This window comes from Callithrix jacchus, chromosome 3 (genome assembly GCF_049354715.1).
Source record: "Callithrix jacchus isolate 240 chromosome 3, calJac240_pri, whole genome shotgun sequence".
In the NCBI taxonomy this organism is placed as follows: Eukaryota; Metazoa; Chordata; class Mammalia; order Primates; family Cebidae; genus Callithrix; species Callithrix jacchus.
This window is the reverse complement of record NC_133504.1, coordinates 153350110-153370168: the sequence shown is the minus strand read 5'-3', so window position 1 is coordinate 153370168 and position 20059 is coordinate 153350110. Positions and strand designations below refer to the sequence as shown.

General features: G+C 40.1%; 1 protein-coding gene across 49 annotated transcripts in view; it reads right to left on the bottom strand.

The window, feature by feature from the left end:
• Positions 1-20059, bottom strand: part of RBM47 (RNA binding motif protein 47) — a 202626-nt gene that overhangs the window by 42828 nt on the left and 139739 nt on the right. For 46 of the 49 annotated variants that reach the window (XM_017970603.4, XM_078367340.1, XM_078367329.1 and 43 more), the window contains one exon: positions 781-902. The gene's annotated coding sequence lies outside the window, so the exon portion shown is untranslated. Of the gene's footprint in view, positions 1-780; positions 903-9015; positions 9089-20059 lie in introns of those variants that run through there. The other 3 variants (XM_078367336.1, XM_078367348.1, XM_002745896.6) reach the window with 1 other exon arrangement.

The following is a 20059-nucleotide window of genomic DNA, read 5'->3' as shown; positions in this document are numbered from 1 at the left end:
CATATGTTGTGATTCTTTGGACTGTCATGAATTGGGATGACAGTTATTTTTACCTTATATGACAGGCAAGGAAACAGAAAGTTAGACATGGTATGAGGACTGATCAAAAACATAAGATACTATCTACACCAAATCATAGTCTAGTTTGTACCAAGAACCCTTCCTGGTTCAGACAATCAAAATATAGTCTGAAACAGAGCTGACTGGCCGGGTGCTGTGGCTCATGTCTGTAATCCCAGCACTTTGGGAGGCTGAGGCTGATGGATCTCTTGAGGCCAGTAGTTTGAGAGCCAGCCTGGCCAACATGGCAAAACCTTGTCTCTAATAAAAATATAAAAATTAGCCAAGTGTGATGGTGTACTCCTATAATCCCAGCTACTCGGGAGACTGAGTCATGAGAATTGCTTGAACCTGGGAGTTGGAGGCTGTAGTGCGCCTAGATTGTGCCACTGCACTCTAGCCTGGGTAACAGAGTGAGACTCTGTCTTAAAAAAAAAAAAGAAACACAGTTGACCTCTTTTTTGGGAGGTTAAGAGGAAGATTTATAAGCAACACATAGTTATATCTCATCTCTTAAGCCACAAAGATGCAAAGTGTTAAAAGACAAAAAGGTTTATATTGTGGGTTCCAAATGACTTACCATGTTCTATACCACTAACGTTGCCACATGAACACACAACAGGTACACACTGTCTAAGCAGCAGGTATCTTGGCTGATAGGGCGAAAACTGAGGTTCTTGCTTAAGTGAAAAGGAAAAGGACCAGAGGAGGTATACTCACCAAACCACCAATTTGATTTGTATGGTCCTTTGTAAGATACAGAACGAGAGTAGACAGGCAAATTCAGGCAGCTTCCTTGGGATTTCTCTGTTCAACTTTTGGAGTGGCCTTTGAGGCAAATCCTAAGGGTTAAAAAAGAAATGGTTAGAAATATTTTCTATTTCAACGTAATTTTCATATATGCATTAGAAATCGGTGGGCCAGATCCTCTTATAGTTCATAAGCATAATGGTTAGAAATTGGGGGCCATTTTCTTCAAAAAATGAAATATCATTACTCTAATTATCATGTTCTCTACAAACCAAAAAGTGCAACTACTTATCTGATTCTTAAAGAAACAGAGAACAGTAACAAGAAAATGACCAGTTTCTTCCATTTGTGTTTTTCTCTCTGCCTTCTTTAGAGTGTACGTAACTTCAAGATGCACAGAAGACTAAAGAAGGAATGCAGATGTAGCCTGTATTTATGCAAGAAGAGCTAATATCCTTTACAGAGATAATAGCATCTAGCTCATAGCTAATTTACAGGCTGATGCTACACATCACTAATAGATCTTCACACTCTTTTCTGCAGGGTCCAGAGAGGGTTCTCAAAACCATTGAAGCAAGTACTCCAGCTATCCACTATCAATCAGACTTGGCATGAAAGAGACTTATTATTCTGCCCTCAAATATAGAATTAAGACTTTTTTTAAAATTTGTGAGATGGAGTTTTTCTCTGTTACCCAGGCTGGAGTGCAGTCGCACAGTCTCAGCTCACTGCCACCTCCACCTCCCAGGTTCAAGCGATTCTCCTGTCTCAGCCTCTCAAGTAGCTGAGATTACAGGTACCCACCACCATGCCTGGCTAATTTTTGTATTTTCTAGTAGAGCTGGGTTTCACCACGTTGGCTAGGCTGGTCTCAAACTCCTGATCTCAAGTGATCCACCCTCCTCAGCCTCCCAAAGTGCTGGGATTACAGGTGTGAGCCTGTACAGACTCTGTACTTGGCAGAGTCAAGACTCTTTCGAGGATGTTCTTTGCATGGAGAGGCCCATAAGAAATATGATTTGGGGTTTTAGGATAATCTTTAATAAGTAATGATATAGAAAATATTCAAATGAAAAGAATTTAAAATTCAAGATGAAGATATTTCAGATGAGGAATTAAAACATATCTTAAGCACAAAACTTTTATTTTTATTTCAACATGTGGAAATGTAATCTGCCTGATTTTCCAAACTATAGACAGCTCTCCTCAAGCCATCTGAAGCTCCAAATCACTTAGAAGATTCAATATGGCACAGTGGTTTCAACACCAGACTGGGAATGAGAAGTCTAATTTTAACCCTACCTCCGTTATTCCCTGTTCATTTCACCTGTCTGAGCCAAAGATTACTCCCATGGAAAAAAAAAATAAAGGAGGCCAGGCGCAGTGGCTCATGCCTGTAATCCTAGCAATTTGAGAGGTCAAATTGAACTCAATTTGGATTGTCCTCAAGTGGATCACTTGAGGACAGGAGTTCAAGACCAGCCTGGCCATGGTGAACCCTGTCACTACTAAAAATATAAAAAATTAGCCAGGTGTGGTGTCAAGCACCTGTAATCCCAGCTACTCAGGAGGCTGAGGCAGGAGAATCACTTGAACCTGGGATGCCGAGGCTGCAGTGAGCTGAGATAGTGCCACTGCACTCCAGCCTGGGTGACAAAGCAAGACTCAAAAAAATTAAATAAATAAAAATAAAAATAAAAAAAAATAATAAAGGAGTTGAATTATCAATAGTTCTCAAAATTTAAAAAAATCATCGTGTTTGTTTTTTCTTTGTTTTTTAGTTGTAGCACCCTTTCTTCCACCAAAAATCCAACTAGATGCAAAAACAACACCAATACAACAGGAGCTGGTTCACATATGGGTAGGGGATGAAGAAGGGAGGTGCCTCCAGTTCCATCATTCATTGCGTCCCTGTGCGGACACCATAAGACCTTTAAGACTCCATAGAGCACAGCTGGAACCCTTCTGGATTAAATGGCCTTTCATATCAGTTATAGCTCAAAGTTATTCTGCCGTAACTACCTTTATATTGGAATGACTGGGTGCTCATTGAGATCTATAACCTTATGGAAACACAAGCAATAACAACCATGACCTAGTTTTAATCTTGTTCAATGATCTTCTGAAAGAAAAAAGCCACACCCTCAAATAAATTATAGAGCAATAGCTGTTAAATGATTTACGTCTCAATACACTTAATCTTTACCCAACTCTGTGAAAAGATAATTCCCAAAATGCTGCATCCTGGATAATAACTAGTAATCAACATCATAGTGGCTGATAAAAACTATGAAAATAAATGCACAAAGTATAAGAAGGTATGTCTTGAAATTAATTGTACACTGTCAAGACAATAAAATAAAATTGACTCCTCCATCGCTCGCTCATCTGCTAGCTAAGTAAATCCAGACAAGTATATTTAACTTTCCTAAGCCTCAGTTTCCACATCTGTAAAGTAGAAATCATTCCTGGCAGGACGGTTGTGAAAAACAGAGAAAATATTTATAAAGCACAATTCTTGGCATATATTATTTGTAAAGAATTTAGAGTTTTCACTCTTTCTATAATGGTAAAATGTCTCTCTTTAAAATGTAATATCAAGGTAATGAGCATGTAAACTCTGAACTGAAAGCAAATTATTAATGTATAAATATAACACAGGATTCATGTAGTTTTGTGCTACATCATAAAAAGGAAAAGAAGGATTACGGATGTGATGGCTATTCACACAGGACATTTCCCCAAAATAAAACACTTAGGATTAATGTTTGTTTCCATAAAAATCTGACTTTCCAGAATAACTTCAAACACAATCTATTTCATATTTTTTTTTTTTTTGAGACACAGTCCCACTCCATCACTCAGGCTGGAGTGCAATGGCATGATCTCAGCTCATGCAACCTCTGCCTCCTGGGTTCAAGTGATTCTCCTGCCTCAGCCTCCTCTGTAGCTGGAATTACAGGTACGCACCATGCCTGGCTAATTTTTGTATTTTTAGTAGAGATGGGGTTTCACCATGTTGGCCAAGCTGGTCTCCAACTTCGGACCTCAAGTAATCTGCCTGCCTTGGCCTCCCAAAGTGCTGGGATTACAGTCATGAGCGACCATGCCCAGCCAGATCCTTTCTTAAGATAAACCGATCGCCCTCACCCAAGGATGCTGGTACTTGGTTGGGGGCCTAAAGTTGCCAGGAGACCACCATGTTGAGGGTCAAATAACTGGGGTACAGTTCTTACTTTACCACCTGTACAGTTTGACCATGGGCATGCTATGTAACTTTCTGGGCCTCAGGTTGTCACCCACATACTGAAAGATCACCATTACAAGGATTACACAAGACATGACATTTGAAAGCATCTCATAAACTAACCATTAGCTCCTGCCTAGACTCCTACAGTAGACTCCCAGCTGGCTTCTCCCTTTCCATTCAGGCCTGATACAATCAATCTAGGTCTCCTTGCAGGTAAAGGGCCCTTTTAAAATACAAGCAGTTTGGCCGGGTACGGTGGCTCACGCCAGTAATCCCAGCACTTTGGGAGGTTGAGATGGACAGATCGCCTGAGGTCAGGAGTTTTAGTTCAGCCTGGCTAACCTGGTAAAACCCTGTCTCTACTAAAAATACAAAATTAGCAGTGTGGTGACCCACATCTGTAATCCCAGCTACTCAGGAGGCTGAGACAGAATTGCTTGAATTGAGGAGGTGGAGGCTGTAGTAAGCCAAGATTGTGCCAGGCACTCCAGCCTGGGCGACAAGAGCAAAATTCGGTCTCAAAATAAATAAATAAAGTATAATGTATATTATATAATATGTATAATATAATATTCATATGTATTATATATTACATATAATAGATTATACTTTAATAAAATATGTAAATATAATACATTATCATACAATAAATATGATATATAAAATAACATCTATGTATTATACATCATATATTCTATTTATATTTTTATTTATATAGGTATTATACACACACACACACAATTTGGTTTTATCACCCTTCTGCTTAAACCCCTACGCTCTCCTTTCATTGCCCTTAGGCTAAGTCTGTATCCTTGGTAAGGTTCATAAGGCCTATAAAGAGAGTCCAGGTCCTCCTCCAGCCTCATCTTGTGCCACTTTCCCCCTTACACATGCTGTTTCAATGCTTCAGCCCTCACCAATTCCCCTGTCTAGCCAGTTTGCACTCATCCCAAACTTCGTTCCTTCTAGGAAGCCATTCCTGCAGTCCCCAGGGATATGTTCCAACGTCATATAATCCTTCATACAGCACTAGGTTGAATCATATGAAATGGCTATTTTGTAGGACTGCTGGCAATTTTCTTTGGTTTAGCCTTATAGTAACTGCTATAATGCTGGTCATCTTGAGTCAGTTCTAAACTCTACCAGGGAAGTTGACTCATACCTAGAATCCTAGAGTTCCACCCCTAATCCAAGCCAATAGTAGGCACTTAATTGTTTAATTAGCCTGAGGTGTTGTTACTACCTTTTTAATGCCAAGTATATAATTTTTATATTTTCATTAGTAGTTGAAAATCATGATTTTCGCTGGGTGCAATGGCTCATGCCTGTAATCTCAGCACTTTGAAAGGCCAAGGTGGGTGGATCACCTAAGGTCAGGAGTTCGAGACCAGCCTGACCAACATGGTGAAACCCCATCTCTACTAAATACAAAAAATTAGCCGGGCATTGTGGTGCATACCTATAATCCCACACAAGGCAGGAGAATTGCTTGAACCTAGGAGGCTGAGGTTGCAGTGAGCAGAGATCGTGCCATTGCACTCCAGCCTGGGCAACAAGAGCAAAACTCTGCCTCAAAAAAAAAAAAAAAAAAAAAAAAAAAAAATTATGTTTTTCTTCAAATGCTGTTTTTACATTCCATAGGACTGAGATGAAAAAAAAAAAAAGGAATGAAAAAGAACCACTTTAATATTTTCATTTCTGGAAAGCATGAATTCTAGTAAGTGTAATAGATATAGACATAGATATAAAATTAATAATAGAATTTAGCCCACTGGTAAGGTGTCATTTATGGATTTTTTTTTCAGCTCAAATGTTTTTCACTGCTTGGAAGAATAAAGGAGCTCGCAAAGGAAATCAGATCATTTGGATTTATCTCCTTTTACAGTTTTTGCCACGTCACAGCAAATCAGCTAAAGAAGAAAAGCATTTAAAAGAGTGCTAGACTTGAAATGGAGGAATTTTATAAGCTTCCCCATGACATCCAAAAGAAACGCATCCTGAAACATTCCCAAATCACCTTATTCTATGCTACACCCAACTATATCCCTCATGAAATGAACAGAGCCAAGACCAAGTCCAAACCAAATTGAGATGGTATAGTGGTAGGCTAGGTGAACTCGCAACCTAAGTAACATAATAATAATAGTAATGACCCAACATTCATTAAATGCTTCTCATGCGCTAGGTACGGCGCAAAGCAAACCACATACCTCATCTTATTTAATCATTACTCCAAGCTCATGAAGCAAGATCTATGATTCTACTTATTCTGGAGATGCCAGAACTGAGGTTCAATGAGGCTGCCCATCTGTTAAGGTCCCTTAGCTGGAAGTGAAGAAACTGTGGTTCAAACCCGAGGCCTTCTATAGAAGAATCCAATTGCTGCTGCACTCCAGTTTGGACGAGTAGAAAATTCAAATTTGTGCTATAACAAAAATGACAAATGGGCTGGGCATGGTGGCTCACACCTTTAATCCCAGCACTTTGGGAAGCTGAGGTGTGCGGATCACAAGATCAGGAGTTCAAGACCAGCCTGGCCAATATGGTGAAACCACATTTCTACTAAAAATACAAAAATTAACTGGGCATGGTGGCACATGCCTGTAATCCCAGCTACTGGGGAGGCTGAAGCAGGAGAACTGCTTGAACTGGGACTGGGAGGCAGAGGTTGCAGTGAGCCAAGACTGTGCCACTGCACTCCAGCCTGGGCTACAGAGCAAAAATGCGTCTCAAACAAACAAACAAAAGGACAAATGATTCTATGTGCGCAAATATTACAGCTTCAGAGTCAACATGAGGAGTTAAAACTGAATGGCAAATACAGAATTGTTAAGGCCTATCCGGTAGGAATTTTTCCAAGAACCCCAATATTCAGCTTTAAACAATAAATGATATTCTCAACATAGGTTAGAAATAAAGATAGGAGTTCCACTTTTTGGGTGACGAACAGAGAATATCACATAGGCATAAATATCATGGGCTTAGAAATAACTGGTATTCTGACTCGTTTGCTAGCTTCTTAAAAAGTTATCACATTTTAGAACCCAGAGACCCCACAAAATGAGTAACCAAAACTGCCATTTCACTTTCTACTGCTTAGTTAATAATCTCTAATCAGAAGTTCTTTCTTGCTAAAACCTAACCAAATTATTTACCTCTTTCAAATAGCAAAGAAAATGAACATACTAACATTCATACAGTGGAAATATAATCTTAACAACTAAACACAAATTATTGAATCTTTACATATGATTCATCGATGGTGCTGATGAGATTATCACGCCCCTCCTCACTCTGTGTTTGTGCACTGACATTTGACCCTTTTTATAATATGCACCTTGTACCAGTGAAACTTAAGGCACCAGCTAGTTACTCATTAAACTCGGGTGCCAAGGGCTGACTTGTATAAATGACGCTGTTAACTGTCCAGCCTGGCCTCTGTGCAGAAGTGGAAAAAAGCAATCATCATAGCTGTGAAGTTCTGTCTTATCGGCAGAATTGAACTACAAATTGCAGCAATTCGTAACTGACCTCTGATCTGTGAAGTTAGTCTAAACCTTTGAACCTTGGCAGCATTGACTTATGCCGGGGAAGGTGGCTAGCAAGTATTCTCCACTATGAATAGTTAATACTGTGACTGTAGGTCACCCCCACACCCACCTCCCCCAGAGAGTCAACCAGAGTAAAAGACATAAATAAGGAGGATCTCGAGAGCAGCAGACGTCTTACAAAAAGGCATTGGGAACAAATCTAAGAAAAGCAGAATATTTCTGGATGCAAGTCTTTTTAAATAATATGTGAAAGTAAGAAAAGGGAATTTGCAGTCACTGAAATTCTTGGAGATTTAATACTTTGTGATACATACATTAAAAATTCCCTTTACAAATTAGACCAGAGTTTAAAATGAAACACTTAAAAATATTTTTAATCAAACGGTGCCATTTCCCATTTGTCACATTTTAAAATAAACTTATTACCTAATCTCTGTTATAAAATACAAATCCATATTAAGCCACCTTTGGAAAACAGCAATCAGGGCAAACCAGTTATACTTTTCTTTGACCCAAACTTATCTTTTGACACTAAATATCAGATGTAAGCTAATAAATAAGAATATGCATTTCTCACGTATACATTTTATTGCAACTGGATTCATCATAATGAAGAAAGTTTTCATTATGAGGGAGAAGGGTTCATTGAGAGAAGAATATTTTTCTTTGAAAGACTGGCTTCTATTTCAAATGCTACTCAAATTACTCCGTTGCCAGACAGAGAGAAGAGAATAAAGATTCTACTTCTCTGGTCATTTGAGTTAATATTCAAACAAATTTCAAATATAAAATATACCGAAACTATTACTTATAACAAAAGTGAAACTAATGTTAATGCTTTAAAGCATATACATTTCATAAATTTAACTATTGGTTTTAAAACAATGATACGAGTCTTCAGAACTTTTCTGAGAAAAGTTCACCATTGTCAATCTTTATATGCTAATTATCATAAAGCTAGTTCCATTTAATTTTCCTTAGTTATCACACCTTAAAATTATAATTTTCTTCTCTTAAACACTGACTCAGAAATGGCTTTAATTACAAATGCAAAGGACAATCCTGAGACATTCCTGCTTCTTACGCCATAGTTTAAGTAACAGCAAACTATAAAACAACAGCAACATTGTGAAGATCTAGATTTTTCAAGCATGTAAAGTGAAAAGCTGCTAGATAAACTGATTTTTCAAAAAAAGCTTATAACTTAAGAATTTTGGTTTTCCTACTGGTAAGGGAGACTGCAGCAGCTGAAATTCTTACCAACTTCCAATTTTTTTTTTTTTGGTCTTCAATTAAAAAACAAACAAAATGGATCATTTGTTCATCTGGCCCGATCTAAATTGCTTTAACCAAACACAACTATCTCTTCTTCTCTTCAATTAAAGCAAATAAGGTTTCCCCTACCTTTCCAGTCTTTCCAATCTGGATGCGACAGGCTAACTGTAATGAAAGCTTTGCTTAAGCAACCTTCGCTCCCAATCCCAGGAACTGCGTAACTCTGTTATACATGGCACAGGGCTCCTCATTGGTCAATGAAATGAGCTTTGGCCACTTAATGCCTTGGGAGTCATTTGCTAAGGGCACCTGGAATGAGCTTGAGTGGGTGGTACAGAAAGAAGGGAAGTGTTAAAATTGCCACATAGAAAATGCTCAAGAGCAATCTGAAACGGAAGGGAAACCCTACTGTAACTGATGGATTTGGGAAAGGCTCAAGAAAACAAAAGCTTTGCCACGTCATACAGAAGGACATTTAACAGAAATATTTTATTCAAACCCAATAATGACTATAAGGAAACAGATGATTTTTGAAATCCACCATCCTAGAACCAGATGGATGCCCATTACACTTGTACAGCTGCATGCAGAGATGAGAAACACTAATGCCTAGCTTGTCTAGGTTGTTGGGATTAAATACATAGAAAAGCTCCTGGCATATAGAAAGTACTCAAAAAGCGTTACTAGGATTTCTTAGAAATGTTATATTTTTAGCAAGTGTTGCTTTTCCCCCTTCTCATTATATCTGGGGTGGGTAACTTGCGTTAAGTACCCGGTATCTAAAAGATTATCAACAATCATGTTTATGATGATCAGTCTGGCAGAAAAATAATACAGGCAAAAATTACACATGAACCAAACCCTCACCTTATTTTACCTTATCAGTTTGGAGCTGGAAATTGATTTACTCATGAGAGATAGAGAAAAGTAGAAGAGGCATAGAATGAAATCACAAGGTACAGCATGATTTATGATAATAAAACCATCTGTACAAAACAACAGATCAGGAGGACCCGAAGCACTTAAGCTGAGTAAATACACTCCTTTTCAAGCAGTTTTGGGATGGAACCTCATTGAAGTCTCTCTGGAGGCTGATTTGTCGGTTCAGGCAATTGGGAGGTTAGAGGAAAAGGGAGCTGAAGCTGCCCTGGAGGAGGTCCTGAAAGCAACATGACTTCTGTGTCCTCTGAACGGGGATTAATGTGAGCTCCATGGCACAAGAGAGGAAGGAGAAACTAACTCCTCCTAAAACAAAAATTTCAAAAGTGTGGACCTGTTTTTTCTGAGTGTCACTCTTGTCATTGTTAACCTTATTCAGTTAAACCTTAGCAATTTGAAGAAGCCAGAGTTGAAAGTAACAAGGCCAGAGTGGGCTGGGCACAGTGGCTCACACCTGTAATGCCAGCACTTTGGGAGGCCGAGGTGGGCAGCTCACTTGAGGTTAGGAGTTCAAGACCAGTCTGGCCAACATGGCAAAACCCCATCTCCATGAAAAATACAAAAATTATTCGGGTATGGTGGCGGGTGCCTGTAATCCCATCTACTTGGGAGGCTGAAGCATGAGAACTGATGCAACTCATGAGACAGGGGTTGCAGTGGGCCGAGATGGCACCGCTGCACTCCAGCCTGGGTGAGAGTGAGACTCCATCTCAAAAAAAAAAACAGCCAGATAATTTAATTAATTTATTTTTTGAGACAGAGTCTCACTCTTGTTGCCAGGCTGGAATGCTGTTTTGAAATCTCAGCTCACTATAACCTCTTCCTCCCAGGTTCAAGTGATTCTCCTGCCTCAGCATCCTAAGTAGCTGAGATTACAGCTGCCCGCTACCATGCCTGGCTAATTTTTGTATTTTTAGTAGAGACAGCATTTCACCATGTTGGTCAGGCTGGTCTTGAACTCCTGAATCTCGGTGATCCACCTGCCTCGGTGCTGGGATTATGGGCATGAGCCACCGTGCCCAGCCTTATCTCCATTTTGTAGATGAGAAATAAGTTTTTTCTTATTTACAATCATATCAAATTATAAACAGAGGCAATCACAAACCCTACACTTCAAAATATGCATTCTCTGTATTTAATTTGTGATTTAAGAAGTAAAACACCTCTTTCCTGAAGAATGTTCCTTATTTCAAGAATTGAGTATTCCTAAAATTGGAATAAACCTTAAAAATATTTTATAGATGAGAAAACTAAGGCACAAGAAATAAAGTAATTGGTCCAAGACCAACAGCCAGCAAATAAGTAGTGGAGTGAGAATTCCAACCCAGACATTCTGGCTCTTAGAGATCACACTTTACCATCTTGAGCTAAGTGGATAATCTTTCTTTCCTCCTGATTAGCTACCTCTCTACCTACCTCATGCTCTCAGGGCCAGGAATTTCTGCACTAACTCAGAAAAACTTTGTTGAGATGGCATCTTTGGAGCTAAGTTGGAAACCCTTTAATGCTCGATGAATGAAACCATAACTAAGGAAAGCCACAAAATCTAATTTGAATCTAAAGATAATTTTCTTTGCATTTTCCCTCTAAGCCCTTCCTCTATCCTAGGCAGCACTCTTCATAAATTCTTAGAAACCTGCTAGATCGCATGGTGATCCCTTTCTGTCCCTCTAACATAGCAAAATGTAGCATCTGATAAGCTAAGGAATTACCAGTATTTACCTCATATCATAGATTCTGTGATATTTTTAACAGACTTCTTAATCTTAAAAAGTTCAGAATAAATATTGAATGCTGGTAGAGAGAAGACACCTATTACCAAGTCACAAACCATGTGTAAAATTCTAGCTTTTTGTTCCACTTATGCTAGAGAAAAGCCAGCTACATTGTCATAATGTGAAAAGTAGGTATTTTTCCTCCTAAGTCAGGAGGAACAGGCAGTCAGGGTAACAAGGGCTCAGGAAGTGTGTGGTTTTGCCAAGTATTCTGTGAGTTTTACTCTTTAATAATCACATGATATTTAATAATTTCCTCAAAATTGTCACAAAAATCCCCTAACATTCTGGATTTGTCAAGTACTATGCTTTTCCATTCCAACTGGTGTTTATGGAGCACTTTCTATAATATCCCGAGATGTACTCAAGCCCCGTTTCTTTTTTTTTCTTTTTTCCTTTGAGACAGAGCCTTGCTCTGTCACCCAGGCTAAAGTGCAATGGCATGATTTTGGCTCACTACAACCTCTGCCTCTAAGGTTCAGGCGATTCTCCTGCCTCAGCCTCTAAAGTAGCTGGGACTATAGGTGAACACCACCATGCCCTGCTAATTATTGGATTTTTTTTCTTTTTGAGACGGAGTCTTGCTCTGTCGCCAAGGCTGGAGTGCAGTGGCATGATCTTGGCTCACTGCAACCTCCGCTTCCCAGGCTCAAGTGATTCTCCTGCTTCAGCCTCCAGAGTAACTGGGATTACAGACATGTGCCACCATGCCCAGCTAATTTTTGTATTTTTGGTAGAGACAGGGTTTTGCTATGTTGGCCAGGCTGGTTTCAAACTCTTGACCTCAAGTGATCTGCTCATCTTGGCCTCCCAAAGTGTTGGGATCACAGGTGTGAGCCTTTGCGCCTTTTTGTATTTTTAGTAGAGGTGGAGTTTCGCCACATTGGCCACTCTGGTCTCAAACTCTTGACCTCAGCCGATCCATCTGCCTAGGCCCCCCCAAGTGTTTGTGATTACAGGCGTGAGCCACTGTGCCCAGACATGATGTGATTTCTATTAAATTATGGGCGTGAGCCACCATCCCCAGTCATGATGTGATTTCTATTAACTGGGAGCTAATAATCCTCTTGGAGAGATCATTAAATGTCAGACAATCACAACCTATAGAATACACAGTGAAATGGAACTCCATGTGCTATCCAGACAATGGGAGCTTCTGCAATCAGGTGAATAGCATTGCTAAGATAGATCAGAGTCCATGGGGAAAGCTTCCTGGAGGAGGTATAACTAGCTGCATTCCTTTTCTTCTTTTATCTTATTTTTTTAAATTTTTCGAGACTGTCTCACTGTGTCACCCAAGCTGGAGCGCAGTGGCATGATCTTGGCTCACTGCAACCTCTGCCTCCCGGGTTCAAGCAATTCTCCCACCTAAGCCTCCCAAGTAGCTGGGATTACAATCGCATGCCACTACACCTGGCTAATTTTTCTATTTTTAGTAGAGGCAAGGTTTCACCATGTTGGCCAGGCTGGTCTTGAACTCCTGACCTTAGGTGATCCACCCACCTCAGCCTCCCCAAGTGCCGGGATTACAGGTATAAGCACCTGGCCTAGCCTGCATTCTTATTTACAGTCATACCAAGTTATAAACAGAGGCAAACACAAACCCTACACTTCAAAATATCTATTCTCTGTATTTGTTTACTTTGTGATTAAAAAAGTAAAACATCTCTTTCCTGAAGAATGAAAAATTTCTTATTTCAAGAATTTGGTATTCCTAAAATTGGAATAAACCTTAAACTTATCAGCCAGGAGATGGAATCTTATCAGGGGCTGGATAAGCTGGCAAGTTACTGAATGAGATATGTGGAGTCTAAAAAGCTTTGAAATTTTTTCTTCTTAAGACCTTGGGGTTCAGTTCTTATTTAAACTTAGTTGCCTGTTCAACATATTATTTTACCATTTTAAAAAAGGGGGCTCTTTAAAAAAAAAAAAATCAAAGTAGATATGCAAAAGAAATTTGACAGGAATATGGAAGTCATTGAAATCATTCAAAAATACCGAACACTAAAACTTTAGCTGCTATGGATCTATAAATACTGGTTATGTTACTAATGATTACAGGTGAAATTAGAAACATGAGGACATCTTTAAAAGGTCAACTGCAAGGCTGATCAGTTCAGATGGGATGCTAACATCAGCTAGGAGTGTAAGTTCAGGAAAAAGAACAACATAAAATGTTACTGAAGCAAATTGTTCAGACACAATGAACCTAACTTTCTATGGGCAAATGGTAACTTTGCAAGGCACTCAATTTTAAATTGGTTGCAAGAATAACTTAATCACTCAACAATGGCTATTGATCCTACTGTGTGTGACTTTGTTCTAGACCCTGAAGACTGGCTGGTGAGAAGACAGAGAAGGTCTTCCCATCGTGTTGGAGAAACATAATAAAAACATGGAAATAGACATGTTTTGCGGAGGGGGTGTAGTGAGAAATTCCATAAGCAAGAATTAAGCAGGGAAAACTGGGGGCTGTTTTGGTTAGAGTAGTTGGGGAAGTCTCTCTCTCTCTCTCACTGATGAAGGGCAGGCATTCTGAAGACCTGGAGAAAAAGAATTCCAGATGAAGTAAAGACAAGCAGGGGGACAGGAAAGGCGTCCCTGAAGAACAGAACAGCAAGAAAGGGAGGGGCAAAGCCTGATAGGGCCAGGCAAGGACTTGAGGTTCTTCTTGGTTGACTGGAGGATTCTGAGCAGAGAAGTGATGTGATCCGCTTTTCTTTTCCTTTTTCTTTTTTTTTTGAGACTGAGTTTCACTGTTGTTGCCCAGGCTAGAGTGCAATGGTGCGATCTTAGCTCATCGCAACCTCCGCCTCCCAGGTTCAAGTGATTCTCCTGCCTCGGCCTCCCAATAGCTGGGATTACAGGCATGCACCACCACACCCAGCTAATTTTGTATTTTTAGTAGAGATGAGGTTTCTCCATGTTGGCCAGGCTGGTCTAAAACTCCTGATCTCAGGTGATCTGCCTGCCTCAGCCTCCCAAAGTGCTGGGATTACAGGCGTGAGCCACCTCGCCTGGCCTCGCTTTTCTATTTTTTAAGATCACTGGTGTGCAGCCGGGCGCAGTAGTTCACACCTGTAATCCCAGCACTTTGGGAGGCTGAGCCGGGTGGACCACTTGAGGTCAGGAGTTCGAGGCCAGCCTGGCAAACATGGTGAGACCCCGTCTCTACCAAAAAATACAAACATTAGCCAGGTGGGGTGGCGTGCACTTGTGGTCCCAGCTACTTGGGAGGTTGAGATGGGAGAATTGCTTGAACCCAGGAGGCGGATGTTGCAGTAAGCTGGGATTGTGCCATACCGCGTTCCAGCCTAGGCAACAAAGCCAGACTCTATCTCAAAAAATAAATAGATAAATCACTGGTGTGGAGTAGAGATCACAGGTGTGCAAAAGAGGAAGCAAAGTGACCATTTGGGAGGCTGTTCTAGTCATCCAGGGATGGGAGGATGGTGGCTTACACTGGCATGGAAGTGCTGGGGGGTGAGAAGAAGAGAGTTTGACTTTAAGCTGTATTCTGAGGGCAGAGTTGAAAGAACTGGCTAACGGATGGCCTGTAGGAAGGCAGCATCCAAAATGACTCTAATGTTTTCAACCTGAGCTACTGGGAAAAGAGTGAAGCTATAATACCATGTCAGTAATACGGGGCAAAACTTTCTTGTTATGACATGGCATTCTGTTATAAACAGTAAAAACAAAAACATATATGGTGTGAGTGCTGTTACTCATCAGGCAGCATATTGGAATGCTATTTTTAAACAGGTAGGTTTTAGCCAACAATTGCTAAATACATTGTGCATGATCTCTGCGGTCCTCTCCATTTCTTGTTTTTGCTTTTATAGGTCTTTAATTCAGAAAAATATATACACTGTGGAAACTGACTTCAGTGTCAAGACACAAAAACAAATACACAAAAACACAGTTACAGCGCCCTACATTATTAAAAGCAATAAACCACAAATTTAAGAGACACATCGATGGGGTGTTGCTGGTGGTGGTGGGGTTACAGAAGGTCCATAGTCTAGGAAACTGACACATTTGAAGGAAACAAAACTTGCATAAATAAAAGCCTGACTGCAAAATTCTTGGGACGCTCCCAAAGCCATGCGGAAGGTGGAGTTGGAGGATGGCAATGAGGGGGCACTCCCTCCTTCTCCAGGCAGGCCTTTTTCCCCTCCGCCCACTGTCTGCCCTTCAGCTCAGTCCTGCTTCCCTGAATGTCCTGCTCTTGGTCTATTCCATACTCTTCCCATGTGGACCTTAGTTGCAGATCATGGTCAAGAGGAGAACTAAGGCCCAGATGGGAAGAGTGTGGAATAGACCAAGAGCCTCCCAGATGGGAAGCCCATTTTTCCTTGATTGACCTCCTTTCTCTCCATCCAGCACCGACTCTGGTCTAGGATCTTCTCTCGCCACTCTACTTCTACTTCTCACAGTTATGTTACTTTCCACTTAAAAATATTCTACAATCAAAGTAGACTTCTTGTTAGCTAATAATAGGAAGTACTCGTATTAATTATAATAAAATTGAAGTATCTTGCCGGATGGGGTGGCTCATACCTGTAATCCCACCACTTTGGGAGGCCAAGGCAGGTGGATCACCTGAGGTCAGCAGTTCAAGACCAGCCTGGCCAACATGGCGAAACCCCATCTCTACTAAAAATACAAAAATTAGCTGGGCATGGTGGCAGGCATCTGTAATATCAGTTACTCGGAAGGCTAAGGCAGGAGAATCTCTTGAACCTGGGAGGTGGAGGTTGCAGTGAGCCAAGATTGCACCACTGCACTTCAGCCTGGGCAACAGGGTGAGACTCTGTCTCAAAAAAAAAAACAAGTATATTTCCTTATCTCTGTACCTCTTCTCTGTTTTACACGGTATTACATTATATTACATTTATTTTTTAAGACCAGGTCTTGCTGTCACCCAGGCTGCAGTGCAGTGATGTGATCATAGCTCACTGCAGTCCTTGAAATCCTGGGCTCAGTCTTCCTGCCTCAGTCTCCTGAGCAGATGGGAGAATAGGCACACGCCACCACACCTGACTAGTTTTTAGTGGAGATAGAGTGTTGCTAAGCTGCCCAGGCTAATCTTGAACTCTTGGCTTCAAATGATCATCCCACCTCAGCCTCCTCCCAAGGTGTTGTGATTACAGGCATAAGCCACCGCACCTGGCCTGTATCTCTTCTCTCATATTCTCATTACCATTGGAAGTATTACCTTCAATTATCAATATAACATATCATATATCTATTAGGCACAACATTAGATGTTTATATTGGATGGTTCTTTAGGTGGGTTTACACACACATCTAGAATTTCTATCATATATGTATTATGTGTCATATATATATGTATGTTATATATATTTTAATCTCTCATGTCTAGGAATTAACAAAAGAATATCAAACCTAACAAAATCCTCAACCTCAATGATAAACAAATCAATGCAAATAAAAGGAAAAACTATACACAATATCACTTTTTTTGGTCAGGCGCAGTGGCTCACACCTATCATCCCAGCATTTTGGGAGGCTGAGGTGGGCAGATCACCTGAGGTCAGGAGTTTGAGACAAGCCTGGTCAACATGGCGAAACCCCATGTCTACTAAAAATATAAAAATTAGCTGCGTATGGTGGCATATGGCTGTAATCCCAGCTATGCAGGAGGCTGTGACAGGAGCATCGCTTGAACCCAGGAGGTGGAGGTTGCAGTGAACCTGGATTGTGCCACTGCACTTCAGCCTGGGCAACAGAGCAAGACTCCATTTCAAAAAAAAAAAAAAAAAAAAAATATATATATATATAAAGTAATAAACAATATCACTTTTTAAGATCAACAAATAAAACTGGCTAAAATACTTAATGAATAGTAACTGTCACACTTAAGTAAGACAAATATGAAAGCATCAAAACCCTTCTAAAAAAAGGAATTGCAGGCCGGGTGTGGTGGCTTATGCCTATAATCGCAGCACTTTCTTTAAGAGGCCAAGGCAGGTGGATCACTAGGTCAGGAGTTTGACACCAGCCTGGCCAACATAATGAAACCTTATCTCTACTAAAATTATAAAAATCAGCCGAGTGTGGTGGTGCACCCTCATAGTCTCAGCTACTCAGGAGGCTGAGGCAGAAGAATAACTTGAACCTGGGAGGCAGAGGTTGCAGTGAGCTGAGATCACACGACTGCACTCTAGTCTAGGTGACAGAGTGAGACTCCGTCTCAAAAAAAAGAAAGAAAAAGAAATTGCATAGTGTATTCAAAGAGCTTGGAAATTTTTATTCTTTTTACTTAGCAATGATGTTATTATAAATCTATCCTTAAGAACTAAGAAAAAATTCTGTTTACATCCAAAGATATTTCTCTCAGAATGCTTTATAATACATTGAGAAACAATCCTTATAGGAATGGTTAAATAAATGGTGACATGCCAGCCCCTAAAAATTACATTTATGAAGAATTTAATATCCTGAGTAAAGCTTCTCAATATGTGAGTTTAAGAAAAAAGAGTAGAGAAAATTGTATGTATGGTGCAATTTCTACTGATACTATAGAAATTACAAGTAGAAAAATGTAACAAAATATTGACAGCGGTTGTCTCTGGATAGTAAGAATATGAATGGGGTGATTAAAATATATATACATAATATATATATGTTAAATATCTGTAACGTATATAAATTTGATCAGCAAGATTTTAACGATTTGATAAAATGGACCTATTTGTTCCATCCCTCATTCTCTCCATTTCGATCCATCATTATATTCTGCCAATTATTTCGTTTTCCTCTCTTCCTGATTTAGTTCAGCACTAACCATGCACAACCTCCCACCCCCACCCTACCTGACACCTTTCCCTGCTCACCATCCTGAAAGCAGCAGGAAGAACCGTTTTCCTTAGGTATGATCGGGATCATGTTACTCCCATGAAGGGAATTTGAGGTGATCCTTGGTCATCCATAACATTGCAAGCTTCTGATCAGGAGCTGCAAATCTCTGGTTAACTTATTACAAATCACTACATATTTTCCCTTTGCTCCCTTCAACCTCAACAGATACACACAAAATCCCCAAGACTACCTTTCTTCCTTCTCTCTCTAGCAGATTCTTGTTTTCCTTGATAACTCTCCACTATCATCAACTTCCTCCAAAAGGATGTTTTTAGCCAGGTATCCATCTTTCTCAAAACAACTTTACTCACTCCCACACCACTTCAGCATTCTTCTTTTCTATACATTTGGCAATTGTGCATTTGTCAGTTGGGATCAAACTTGATTCCTGTTTCATCAAAATGTTGGTTAAACAGCAATGCTTTGAAAATTAAAGCTTATACACAAAGTTTAAGACTGTCTCTTGTTTTTTTCTTATTTTTATTTTGTGTTGTTTTTGTTAAGACTGTCTCTTGTAAAAAATGTTTACACAGTTGTCATATGCTTGCATGACAAGGTGATTGATTATGGTTCCTTATAAAGTATACCCAACGTATTTTCTCTCAACCTCTTTCTCCACCCAGTGCACACACACAGAGATTCACTAACGTGGGTGCTCAATAATTTTTTTTTTTTTTTAGATGGAGTCTCACTCTGTCTCCCAAGCTGGAGTGCAGTGGTGTGATCTTGGCTCACTGCAACCTCTGGCCTCCCGGGTTCAAGCGATTCCTCTGCCTCTGCCTCCCAAGTAGCTGGGACCACAGGCGTGTACCAGCTAATTTTTTATATTTTAGTAGAGATGGGGTTTCACCATGTTGGCCAGGATGGTCTTGATCTCCTGACCTTGTGATCAGCCTGCCTCAGCTTCCCAAAGTGCTGGGATTAGGCATAAGCCACTGCACCCGACCTCTCAATAATTGTTACAGACAAGAATTCCAAACAGTTGGTCAAATGACTTTTTACTTACAAAATCGAGCCATAAGTCATAATAAGACAATTTGTGAAGAATCACTATGAAGCTCAATCTTGTTATCTGTTTGGTGAACCACTCTGGAAAGTCAGGAGAGGGGAAAGCCAAGTTGACAGGTGCTGCATCTCGGCAGCAGGAATGTGCACATGGACGCTCTTTGGTTCTCCTACTATGTTTGTTTCTCGCTTCCAATTTGAAATCCATATGTGGCCCTTGACACCTGAGTGCTTTGTCAAGCACGTCATTTCTCTGGCTTTAGTTTTACAGACAAAGAAACCAAATAAATGGTGATGGAGCAGCTTATCGCAGCATGTTTTTTGAAATGCCAATTCTAAAATTGCCAGTCCCTCAAGTTCCAGGTGAAATTACTAAGAGAATTAAATGAGAATTACTTTGGTCTGAAGTATTAATGAAAATGATAGTGTCAGTCATGATTCTGGATAATTCCTCAAATAGACAGGACAATTTTTAAAATTGGGACAACACATTAATATGAGAATATACTGTTATAAAGAGAAAATAGGCCAGGCAGAGTGGCTCACTCCTGTAATCCTAGCACTTTGGA